Source organism: Oryzias latipes, chromosome 2 (assembly GCF_053564925.1).
Source record: "Oryzias latipes strain Hd-rR chromosome 2, Olatipes_Hd-rR_3.1".
In the NCBI taxonomy this organism is placed as follows: Eukaryota; Metazoa; Chordata; class Actinopteri; order Beloniformes; family Adrianichthyidae; genus Oryzias; species Oryzias latipes.
The window spans coordinates 3,585,001-3,597,758 of record NC_136238.1 but is presented as its reverse complement, the minus strand read 5'-3'; the positions used below and the strand labels follow the sequence as shown (position 1 = coordinate 3,597,758).

Genomic DNA, 12,758 nt, shown 5'->3' with positions numbered 1-12,758 from the left:
AAAGTAGGTTTCTACAAATTTTGTTAGGACCTTATTTGATTATTGTTTTTCTTACAATTATGACATACATTTATATGTTGTAAATAATGTATTGTAAATAGTATGTCTTGTATGTGTCTAATCTATCATTTGTTTGACCTTGTTTAGGTCAGGTTTTTTTTCCCACCCCCACTTTTATCCCTATTGGAACAACTTTTTGATCTGCACCATACAGGAATGGTGCCTGGCGAGCTACCCACGAACTCTCAATGAGACCTTGAATTAAGAACCTATGAAAAAGGAACTTTGCAAAAGACTCCATACCCAAAGGAAAAGAACTTTGAAAACCAAAAACTGAAAAATATCTCTGTGGATCCCTGGACACTCATTTCTCCACTGTCTCAACTTATTGTTTTGTTTTTTGCTTTCTTTAATACAGTCAATTGATTGCTTTATCCCTGTGTTGCGTCTTCTATCCACACACTCTGGGCTCCATGAGTCGAACAAAATCTTCTGTAGGTCAAAGCAAGCTAATAAAGCGCTATATCAGCAAGTTAAGATAGTTGTACACTTCAACATTATCTTTGAGTCGTCTGTACTTATATATCTAAGTTGCAGTTCATTACAGCGTGATAATATTCTGTGAACGTTTTTTTGTAAATTGTGATACGTGGGAATGCCAACTTTTGGAGTTGGCATTGTCCACTGATGTTTGTCAAGAAGCGTCTTAACATTTATTTAATGACATAAGTATTAGAATCAATTATATATGTTTGTGTGTGTGTTAGTTTACAGAGCCGGAGAGAAGCGTGAGGGTATAGTTTTTAGAAGGATTACAATTGGTGGTCTCGGCTGGCGGTGTGGTGGCAAAGTGCAGAACATATGATGAAGTGAACTATTACTGGTCTTTAGAAATTCCATTTGGACTTCCACAGCATTCCAGAAAATCTGTTTGATAAAACGTTAGTGAGGGTCACGCAACATGTAAGAAGAGTAAAATATAAAAAATACCTGGAAGAAACAGACAGAGAGGAAATTCTGCTGGGAAAAGAGGAGCAGCCGATGTCTGAACCAACGGTGACAACTTTTATCCTAAATGGTTTGAAAAAAAAAAAAAAAGAACGGTCCTATTTATAAGCCTGATGTTGTTGAGAAATTCTAAATTAGAATAGAAATATTTTGTAACGTTATTTTGTAAAGGGGTAGAGGATTGAGGTTTTGCACAGAGAGGTATGTGCAGCGGCAGGTTCCCACGTAGGTCTGCTGGTGGAGCGGGGGAGCGGACAGAGTTTGTGTGTATATGGAAAAAAACAAAAAAACAAAGACAGACATGAAAGTCAATACTGGTTACGTACTAACAGACTCATTTTAGTGAAATGGCTTAGTTTGATTAAGGGTTATACCCAAGTGTTATGTGTTGTGTTTTGTATTTTGTGATTTTGTGTAAAAGTTTTGATTGTGTTAAAAGTTATGGACTGTATAATTCTTTGCTTTGTCTGTGTTTTAACAAAACACTTGGAGTTGGGTGTGTCAATTGTGTTTGTGTTTAGTAGGAGTTGTGTTGGTGACATGGCTAAAGATAGATATAGAGAAGTGGGGGCTCTGGGGACAGCTGGAGGTCAAGGTGATTGGGGAACCAGTGTATGCAAAAGCAAGTGAAACGCAGCAAGGAGGATCTGATGCGACTGACAGGACAGAGCAGTGAAGAAAGGCAACGTCTTCCCTCTGGGGGGGGTCAGAACAAACAGGAAGATGAGATGCACTTAGGACAGGGAGGTGTGCCAAAGCAGGTTTGTCAGGGAACTGTTTATAGAACAGGATGGTGGACGTACAGCACACACATACACATACATTATAAATATAAAAATAATAATAATATTAAAAAATATATTTTGGATGAACGGAAAGTTGCAGTATTAGGGGCTCCTAAATCTTTAATTATACAAGTGATGTCATTTCTGTAGATGGATGTTTTTTTTTTTTTTAGTTAACTTTTTCTGGAATCACACTACAGTGATCCCTTGCTATAACACGGTTTACTTTTCACGGTTTCGCTACTTCACGGATTTGCATCGTGCATTGTGTTCTGCATTCTGATTGGCTAAAGTCGCTCCGCTTCTTCTCTACCTGTGCATCAATAAAGTTGCAGTTTAATATGTACACGTATGTAAAACAGCTTCCCAATTTTACAACACGTACGTGCAAATCATCTTGCAATTTCGAGTTTCTCTAAAACCCATAGAAAAAAGAGCGACAACAACTGCCTATCACTATGTTCTTCTCCCGAACAAACAGACCTGCACCACGGGCTTCAGAAGGAGAAAACACTGCAGAGCGGAGTCAGGATGCAGCGGCTCAGTCTGAAGAGCAGTAAATACACCTGAGTCACTATTTGTCCCACTGTACTTTGTATTTTATTCATAATCATTTTAAATTTTCTCCCGTTTAATCCAATACTCGGGTCGCGTTGGGCGGGGCTTATCTCCGCGATTTGAAGCCTTCTGTTCACATTGATTATTCAAATTATTATTTGACAGTACAGTACAGAAGTTATTTGTTGAAAAAAACGTTTCTAATGTACTTTTATTTGTGAAACAAATGCTTGAGCCTGTAAAATGGTTTGTTCTTTCTTTTCAATGTATAATGGAGTATTTAATTCTATAATGATTGTAAAAAAAATAGAGGTTTCTACTTCACAGATTTTGCCTATCACGGGTTCTTTTTGGAACAGAACCCCCGCGACAAACAAGGGTTTACTGTACTTAGAAATGCTGTTAGTTCACACCTATCTTGTCCAGACACACAAATAGTTATAATAATACTTAAGATAAATAAATAAATTAAAATAAAAAAGGGAAGAAGATTTTGAGGTTTGGACAGACAATGCTTACATTCATTCTGTCCACTGAAGGGGCTTTTGAAAATTACAATCAGTTATACTGTTTGGACCCACATCCTAGAGATTCAGCCTCTCCTCACAGCTGCAGGTCTGCAGCCTTGGGGTATTTAAGGCGCGGCGCGAGCAGTCGCAGCGGCCCCTTGCTCTCTCAGTGCGCGTGTCTGTGTTTATTTTCGTTTTTGCTTATCTTATTTTTTTTATATTTCTTATTCCTTTTTGGTTCTATTTATGATGCTTTTTGATGCTACAACGAAACACAAGTACAGTCGACAGAGACTGCTTGAAATTAGAAACAGCAAAATATGCGACGTTTTGGACACTAAACCAGAGATGCTGGTAGAGCTGGGATTACTACGCCAGCCAGAAACCACTACACGGAACTCACCAGACGCGCCCGCCCCAGGAAGGTCGCACCGAAAACGGTGCGCAAGGACAAGGAAGAAGGGACATCGTGGAGGTATCAAAGCCCGACTGGCAGCTAACCCAACTCGTCCAGCCATACCATCTATAATTCTGGCTAACGTGAGGTCCCTGGACAGCAAGATGGATGATGTTCGCCTACTCCGATCAGCGAACCGGACAACGAGCAACTGCTGTGTGTTCATCTTCACGGAAACATGGCTAAACAACAACATTCCCGACTCTGCCATACAACTGGAACAACTAACGTGCTATCGGGCGGACAGAGACATCGTAAACGGAGGAAAAACACGCGGCGGCGGGGTCTGTGTTTACATTCGTGACGCGTGGTGCCGGGACGCTCAGCTGGTGAGCAAACACTGTTCCCCGCGGGCGGAGTTCATGATCCTGAAGTGCCGTCCTTTCTACCTGCCGAGGGAGTTTACTGCAATTTTATTAGTGGCAGTATACATCCCCCCGACAACCAACAACAGTGACAGGAATGCAGCGCTAAATGAACTATTCCAGGCCATTGGTGAACAACAAACAGCACATCCAGATGGCTTCATCATTCTTGCCGGAGACTTCAACCACGCTGATCTCAAAACAGTCCTTCCAAAATTTCATCAGCATGTGCACTTTCCAACAAGAGGAAACAACATACTGGACCTTGTTTACACTCCTCACAAAAAAGCTTACAGAGCAACCCCCCTCCCCCACATCGGAACATCAGACCACCTCAGTGTTATGCTAACGCCTGCATACAGACAAAGGGTGAAACTTGCCAAACCAGTCTTGAAGAAAATAAGAGTGTGGCCAGAGGGAGCATCCTCTGCCCTTCAGGACTGCTTTGCAACAACAGACTGGGACATGTTTAAACAAACTGCCACCTACAACAACCTGACAGACATCGAGGAGTACACAGACACAGTAACCTCCTACATCACAAAGTGCATCGATGATGTGACACACACAAAAAGCATCATCATTCGAGCCAACCAGAAGCCCTGGCTGACAGGGGAAGTCAAAGGGCTACTGAGAGCCAGAGACAATGCCTTCAGAGCAGGGGATGAAGCTGGCCTAAGAACAGCAAGAGCCAACCTGTCCCGGGGCATCAGGAAAGCAAAAAAGGACTATATGCAAAAAGTCTCTTCCAACTTCAACGACAGCAGAGATGCACGGAGCCTGTGGCAGGGCATCCAGGCCATCACAGACTACAAGCCTGCACCGCAGAGCTGTGAGAACAATACCCCCCTTCTCAACAACCTGAACAGCTTCTTTTCACGCTTTGAAGGACTAAACAGCACACACCCACAGAAAACGCCCCCCTCCCCCCAGGATCAAACTCTGCACCTGACAACTACCAGCGTGAAGAGGACACTCTCCACCATCAACCCACGGAAAGCAGCGGGTCCAGACAATATCCCAGGCCGTGTGCTGAAGGAATGCGCAGAAGAGCTTAAGGATGTCTTCACAGACATCTTTAAAATCTCCTTGGAGCAAGCCATCGTCCCATCATGCTTCAAGGCTACAACTATCATCCCTGTGCCAAAGAAACCATCACCATCCTGCTTCAATGACTACCGCCCCATAGCACTAACGCCCATCATCATGAAGTGCTTTGAAAGGCTAGTCATGTCACACATCAAGTCCACTCTTCCCCCCACCCTGGACCCCTTCCAGTTTGCATACCGACCCAAACGATCGACAGAGGACGCCATTTGTTCTGCTCTCCATCCAGCTCTCACCCACTTAGACAAAAAGGACGCATATGTGAGAATGCTGTTCATAGACTTCAGCTCCGCATTTAACACAATAATACCACAGCAACTCATTTGCAAACTGGACAAGCTGGGTGTTAACACCCCCATCTGCAACTGGCTACTGGACTTCCTCAGCCAAAGACCACAAACAGTACGAGCCGGCAACAACACCTCAAACACAATCATTCTCAACACCGGGGCACCCCAAGGCTGTGTGCTTAGTCCGCTGCTCTTCACCCTGCTGACACATGACTGCACAACAACCCACAGCACAAACCACCTTGTGAAATTTGCAGACGACACAACCCTGGTGGGTCTCATCACCAAGGGCGATGAGACCAACTACAGGGAAGAGGTGGATCTGCTGACAAAATGGTGCAGAGACAATAACCTCCTGCTAAATGTCGGCAAGACAAAGGAGATTGTTGTCAACTTTCAGAGGGGCCACACTCAACACCTGCCACTGATCATTGATGGTACTGCTGTGGAGAGAGTGAGCAGCACAAAATTCCTGGGGGTTCACATCAGTGAGGACCTCTCCTGGACCGCCCACACCACATCATTGGCAAAGAAAGGACAACAACGTCTCTACTTACTGCGGAAACTAAAAAGATCAGGTGCTTCACCAGCCATCATGACCACATTCTACAGAGGAACCATCGAGAGCATCCTCTCCAGCTGCATCACTGTGTGGGGGGGCAGCTGTACACACAGCAACAGGAAAGCCCTGCAGCGCATAGTCAACACAGCCAGGAGAATCATTGGAACACCACTCCTCTCCCTGCAGGACTTATACATCACCCGCCTCACCCGAAAAACACTAACAATAATCAAGGATGCACACCACCCTGCACACAACCTGTTCAGCCTTCTGCCCTCAGGGAGGAGGTACAGGAGCCTCTGCTCCCGGACCACTAGACTCAGAAACAGTTTCACACACCAGGCCATCAGGATGCTAAACACGCTCTCCCCTCTCCACCTACCCACCACCCATATCCCCCCATGAACAGTGCTCAAACGAACCCCCCCCCCCCGCTGCCTTGAGACACTGCCTTAAGTGCACTCGCACTTTTATGGCAAATTGCCTATGTTGTATATTGTAAATTGTATCTTTTTCTTTCTTTTTACTTATTTATTTTATTCTAAACGTATACTTTGTTTTTATTTTTCTTCTACTGAACAGACACGAAAGAGTAAGAAACGGATTTTCGATTCATTGTATGTGATGCACATGTGAAGAATTGACAATAAAGTTGACTTTGACTTTGAGTTTCCCAGGGAGATGCAGTCAGAGCGCTTTGTTTGGAATTTGCTGCAAATGGTGTAGAGAAGTGTCTGTGCATGCTGGTGTCATTCAATAAAAACAGAGGATCCGGTTAGAGCCCTGCGCGGGACTATTTTCTTCATCCCGTTCCCGCCCGCGCCCGCTGAATTTTTGACCAATCCCGCCCGCTCCCGCAACGTATGCATTACACTCCCGCCCGCTCCCGCAATATGTATGTCCACTCCCGCCCGCACCCGCAAAACTCAGAGAATTTAGTCCCGCACAGTAATAGAGATGCATTGATTTTGTATCGTCCCCCGTCCCGCAGGAAAAAAACACGTATTTTTATTGATATTACTAAAGAGATTCATGTCCCTCCTCCAGCCTCATCTTTTGATGCATTCCTCTTGTGTAATGTGCAACTTAAATATTAAATATATTTTCACAAATCCTGTTCGGTTAAAAGTGTCCGTGTGTGCGCGCGCAGACAGACGGCCTGAAGCGCGCTCTTAGTAAGAGGCGGGGCGGGGCGCACCCCCAACATCAGGTTACATGACAGAGCCCATTGGGCGTCTCTACCTGGTGCTTTCACTGAGCTTCAGTACATAAGAATCCAACAGCCACACAGCCTAACGTAATCCGCTAATATATATTCATGAGATATTCATGCCAGCACTGATCCCGCGGGGTTTATTTTTTGCCGCCCGCTCCCGCCCGCAGCACAATCCAAACCGCCCAATCCCGCGAGATTTGGGTTGGGTCCCGCGGGACCCGGCGGGACCCGATCCCAATGCAGCCCTCTAGATCCGGTGTCTGCACAGTGTTAACTAAACAACCAATGTTTCTTTGGACTATGATTCGGTATGATAATATGATTCAAACTAACAAACTCAAACCAAGAATGCCAAACTATAACGAATGCACCTGAAAGTGAGAAACAATTGTGGATGAAACGTTTAATGTCAAAAGGAAGACAATAAATTGGAAGAAGTCAATAAACAGGTAATTGAGTTGCAGCTGGCAGAGGCTACGCAGAAAGCAAAAATGAATAAATACATGAATACAAAAAATAAAATGTAAAAAGATAAAAATAATATTAAATATATAAATAAAATGTCTTAGGCTTACAACGGAAGCTCAGTGGTCGCATTTGTCTGGTGCATTTCTGCCAGGTCCGGCCTGGTTTCATTTTACAACCTATAACTCATCTATGAACAGTCTTAGTGGTGACGGCTGTCAATCCGGCCCTCGCCCCGCAGGATTTAGGCGACAATGACGGGGAGAGGTGGGGTGAGAGGCGAAGGTTTCCGGGGCGGTACACTCAGGGAACTGATGGATGCTGGATTGTGCTATTACTGCGAGGAACCTGGCTATTGGACTAGAGGCTGTCCATACGAACTTTGGCAGCCTTGTGGATGCCATGGGTCCAGAGGTGGACCACCTAGGGGCAGAACCCCAAGAGGGCGTGGACACGGGCCTGTTCACCAAATGCCTGCAATACACTGGCATCCCAGGAGGCATGGAACCTCTGGAATCCTCAAGAATAATGAGACACGGACTCTGCCATACACCAAGTCCTTGAACACTAAGGTCAGCAAACAGACTGAACCACCACTTTGTGCACTCGCCAACAGTGCCAGTCGATTTTTGGGTTGTCACCTGCTGGTGAAGCTGGGAGCAACCAGTCTGTAAAGCCCGGATGGGTTACAGGTCACTCTACCAGATGGGACTATACTCCATTGCCGAGCGGATGAACTCACTCATGAGGCCCAGTACCTTGATCGTCCAACAGAGGAGCCACTGGCAGACTTGTACTGGGAATTACTCGATCCAGAAACCAAAGCGCATGAAGGTATTCTGTCAGCTTTCCTGGTGTGGAAACCTTGGATCTCCAGCCTTGAGCCCTACGTCTCCCCGTCTGACCCCCTCTCGTGATTTTTTAAAAAGATAGAAATCTAAAAACCTGGTACCAAGGCCCAACAGGACAGTAATAGCAGATCGCTAGACTACATATTTATGTAGACTCTGAAGGGTGGGTAGCAGACGCTCTGCTCACACCCTCTCACAAGGCGTTGTTTCTGATATAGTACCCCACGTTTCCCATACATTGCATCCCAAACCTGAGACTAAAAAATTAGGCGGAGTGTTAAAACGCGCCTCAGCCCAAACGTATTAGACTCTCACTCAGATGTCCCAAGTCTGGTATAATGGTTGAGGGGAGGACAAAGCCACCCTAGAACACGCTCAGGTACTTTGCTGTCATGGTCATGAGCGGACCGACCATCCCTTGGCCAAGGCCTTAATTGGCTGAAAGCCACCTCATCTGTGGGCTCAGAGCACCACAGATGATGGGTTGGTAAATTGCCCACCGATTTGCATGCTGTATATAACATTTTGAGCCCTTCAACCGTTTCTGATCCTAATCCATCAAAGCCCTGGCCAAAATGGACCACTCACACTCCTGGTTTACATGCATTGACCTCGACAATGCTTTTTTCGGTCTGCCTCTACACTCTGATAGTGGACATCTTCTCATTTACGTGTGAAACCCAGTAAATGTGTTACACGCGTTTCCAACAGGGGTTCGCACTCTCTCCAGGAATTTTCCATCAGGTATTAAAGGAGGTGCTCTCTGACTGTCCCCTGTCAGGCAACGTCACTCTCATCCAGTATGTGGATGAAAGTCTGATAACAGCTCAAACGGTGAATGCATGTTTAGACGCCACAGGCGTAATTCTTAGCCGTATAGCAGCCACAGGGTGTAAAGTTCGGAAAAATTGTAGGAGTGCCGCAGACAAGTAGATTTCTTAAAACATTATTTCCCAGTCCCACAGGTCAGCTGTGCGTCTCATCCTAAGCACATGAAGGTCGAAGATGTTGTCATTGTTAGGTCTGCCTGGCTGAAGCAGACATTACGTCCCCAATAACAAAGGATTGACCCATCCACTCCACGGCATGGTCAGACAGCAAAATAGGATGAACCTTAAAGTAGACCTGCACTGGGCTGCAGAGGCTGAAACTACTTTTAGTAAACTAAAATAGACCCTGGCTGCGGCCTCTGAGCTGGCCACACCAGATTATCATAGACCATTTCTCCTTGATGTTTCTGGAACAGAAGACCTAGCAAACGGTGTTCTGTTCCAGAGAAAAGGGGGAGGAAGAGTAATACTTATGTACCCAAGCGTTATGTTAGACAACATGGACAAGAGACATCACAAATGCACCAAACATACAGTTGGAGGAACCAAACCACGCTAGCACATAGTCATGGGACACCCATTACAAATACTGACCACATATGGTGGAGTGGCTTACGTGAACTCTCAGGAATTGATACTCTCTGAACAACATTTTAGAAGCACCCAATATCACATTCACACACAAAGGATCACAGACCACATGACCACAGGAACACCACATGTGTGCTGAACCGGTGGAACAAACAGGAGAAGATCAGGTCAGATGTGCAGTCCACAGGGAGCAAAGAGTTGTACAGATGGTTGTTGTTTCAGGCATGACAAGGATGCATTGAGATCAGCATATGCAGTAGTGGAAGATCAGAATGGTCAGCATGTGGTCAGAAAGGCAGAAAGACTAACAGATCCCCAATCAGCTCACAGAGAAAAAGATGTTGAGCAGGATTAGCTGAAGCAGAAGGATCAGAGCTGTTCAGAAACAGAGTGGGAGCCAGAGCCATGCTTCAATATCATAATTGATATTACAGACATGGTGACCTCCATCAGAGGTTACAGTTTTGTGTTGGTGTGCATGGATGCATTTACTGGGTGGCCAGAGGCATGGCCCACCAAGAAGGGAGACAGAAAATCAGTAATAAAATGTCTGCAGCGAGACTGAAGGAGAACAGGAAGTCGTTGTCCTTAACATTCAATTTAGTTTTAATATGCCTCTCCCCCTAAGTATGACCTGTGATATTACATCTTATTATCTTATAATTATTTTAATGTTTTGTAATGGATGTAGCCTTTATTTTAATCAGTTGGTATTTTAAATTATTTTAATTGATCACTGAACTACAAAAACCCATCAGGACGCATGTCCCATAATGCATTGTTTTGTAGTCTGTAGGGCAGCTTTTAGTCAGTTCAGTACTAAGTTTCCATCTGCGTTCGCTCAGGTTGGGGTCTTGCTTCCGCCCCTTTCTGGTGATATTTTTGTTTTGATTGACAGGTGATGTTAGAGCAAAAACAAAAATATACGTCTCACACCAGGTGATCTGTGCAGCGTTGTGTCCATCTGGGTGATCTCAAACACTTATTGTGCATCTTGGCTGCACCTATTTGGTGTCACCAAGATGTATTTCCATCCCCTACTGTTTACGTACATTTAAGTATTGTTTGTAACTGTGAAATGACCGAAAGGTTACTACGGTAATCACTTTGTTACTAAAAACTTTTTTTTATTCTAAATTTATGGTATTTTGTTTGCTATTTGTACTGTCATGACAGCCATGCTGCTGTCAGTTTACCTCGTTGTTGCATCTTCAAAAGTGCAGAATAAAATGTGACACTGAATTTAAAACAGCACATTGTAATTTCGGCATCTATTATTAAAGTATTTATTATTAATACAGTGGAAATTAGTAGATTTGGTCAGCATGTTGATTTACGGTATGCGCCCCTAAAGTTTCTGGTTGTGCCCCTAAAATGTTTAGTTGGGGGCCACAGTGCTCCTAGTGAAAAAAGTTAGTCTGGAGCCCTGTGATATATATATATAGATATATATATTAATATATATCTATATATATATAGATATATATATATAGATATATGTATTAATATATAGATATATATATATAGATATATATATTAATATATATCTATATATATATAGATATATATATATAGATATATATATTAATATATATCTATATATATATCTATATATATATAGATATATATATATAGATATATACATTAATATATATCTAAATATATATATAGATATATATATATATAGATATATATATTAATATATATCTATATATAGATAGATATATATGAATATATATCTATAAGAAAAAGTATTATCTGAGCTTCTTCATCAACTAAATCATCTTCAAATGGACACGCGACCCCCCAGGGCTTCAGCTATTTTGTAAACAACGTTTTGGTGACCCGGGCCTTTGCCCCGCCCATGGCAACTAAGACTCATGGGAAGTGTTGATTCCCACACCATGAGTTAGGGAGCTGTGAACAGAAGTGGGGCTCATATTGTTGCAGATATAGAGTATGGTCAAATTACATGATTAGTCCTTGCACGCACATGTGTGGGCAAAATGAGATTGCTAACCCATATCTCAATGGTCAGGAAAAGATTTGGGACACATGTGGTGCTGTGAAAATACAGGGAGGTACACAACTGAACTGAAAGTCTAAATCAAAGGTTCTCATAAAGCTAAATTATAAGTTACTTCAACCTTTGGTTAAGTTACCAATAATTGGAATTTACAGTTGCTATAACTTAAAAAATTGAGATCTTTACAACTTAGCCTGAGTTGGGAAAGGTTAAGATTCAGAGTTAGATTACGTGACATTTTAGGTCACTGTAACTTACATCTGAGTTGGTCAAAATTACAATTCAAAGTTAATCCAACTTGAACTTTTAAATTCATACAATTTACAACTGAGTTAGAAGATCTTAGATAAATGAGTTTGCAAACTCCAACACAAAACTTAAAATGTTGAGTTTAGGTCCTTAACTCAAAATTTTGCCAAAGTTTGTTGCCTTAAAATTTTAAGTTCTATGAACCTTTCTTTTTTTGCAGTCTGGATTCTGAGCAGATTAAATGTTTTTAGGATTTAGATGTTTTCAGGATTTAGATGTTTTCAAGATTTAGATGTTTCAGGATTTAGATGTTTTCAGGATTTAGATGTTTTCAAGATTTAGATGTTTTCAGGATTTAGATGTTTTCAGGATTTAGATGTTTTAGGATTTAGATATTTCCAGGATTTAGATGTTTTCAGTATTTAGCTGATTTCAGGATTTAGCTGATTTTAGGATTTAGATGGTTTTCAGGATTTAGATGTTTCCAGGATTTAGATGTTTTCAGGATTTAGATGATTTCAGGATTTAGATGATTTCAGGATTTAGATGATTTCAGGATTTAGATGTTTTCAGGATTTAGATGTTGTCAGGATTTAGATGATGGTTCTCCTCTGCTAAAGCTCAGAACTGAGCAGATTGAATCTGAATGTGAACAAGTCAGAACAGCCATTGGAGGCAGAGATTTGATCCCAAAGAAAAGCTCAAAGTGAAAGAATGTGGATCTTCCAGATCTGTCAGAGCTTCCAGGAAAAACTCTGACAGATTCCAACAGAGAGAAAGATGTGAGGAGCAGAAAAACACTTTAGTTTGACACTTTGATCACTGCAGGAAGTTTAGAAAAAGTCCAGAAAAAGAGTCACGCTGATCTCTCGTGAAAAGCAGAACCATC

At 42.7% G+C, this 12,758-nt stretch overlaps 1 protein-coding gene across 1 annotated transcript in view; it reads right to left on the bottom strand.

Annotated features, from left to right (window-relative positions):
• Window positions 1-12,758, bottom strand: part of LOC144982190 (NACHT, LRR and PYD domains-containing protein 12-like) — a 298,037-nt gene that overhangs the window by 284,210 nt on the left and 1,069 nt on the right. The window lies entirely within an intron of this gene.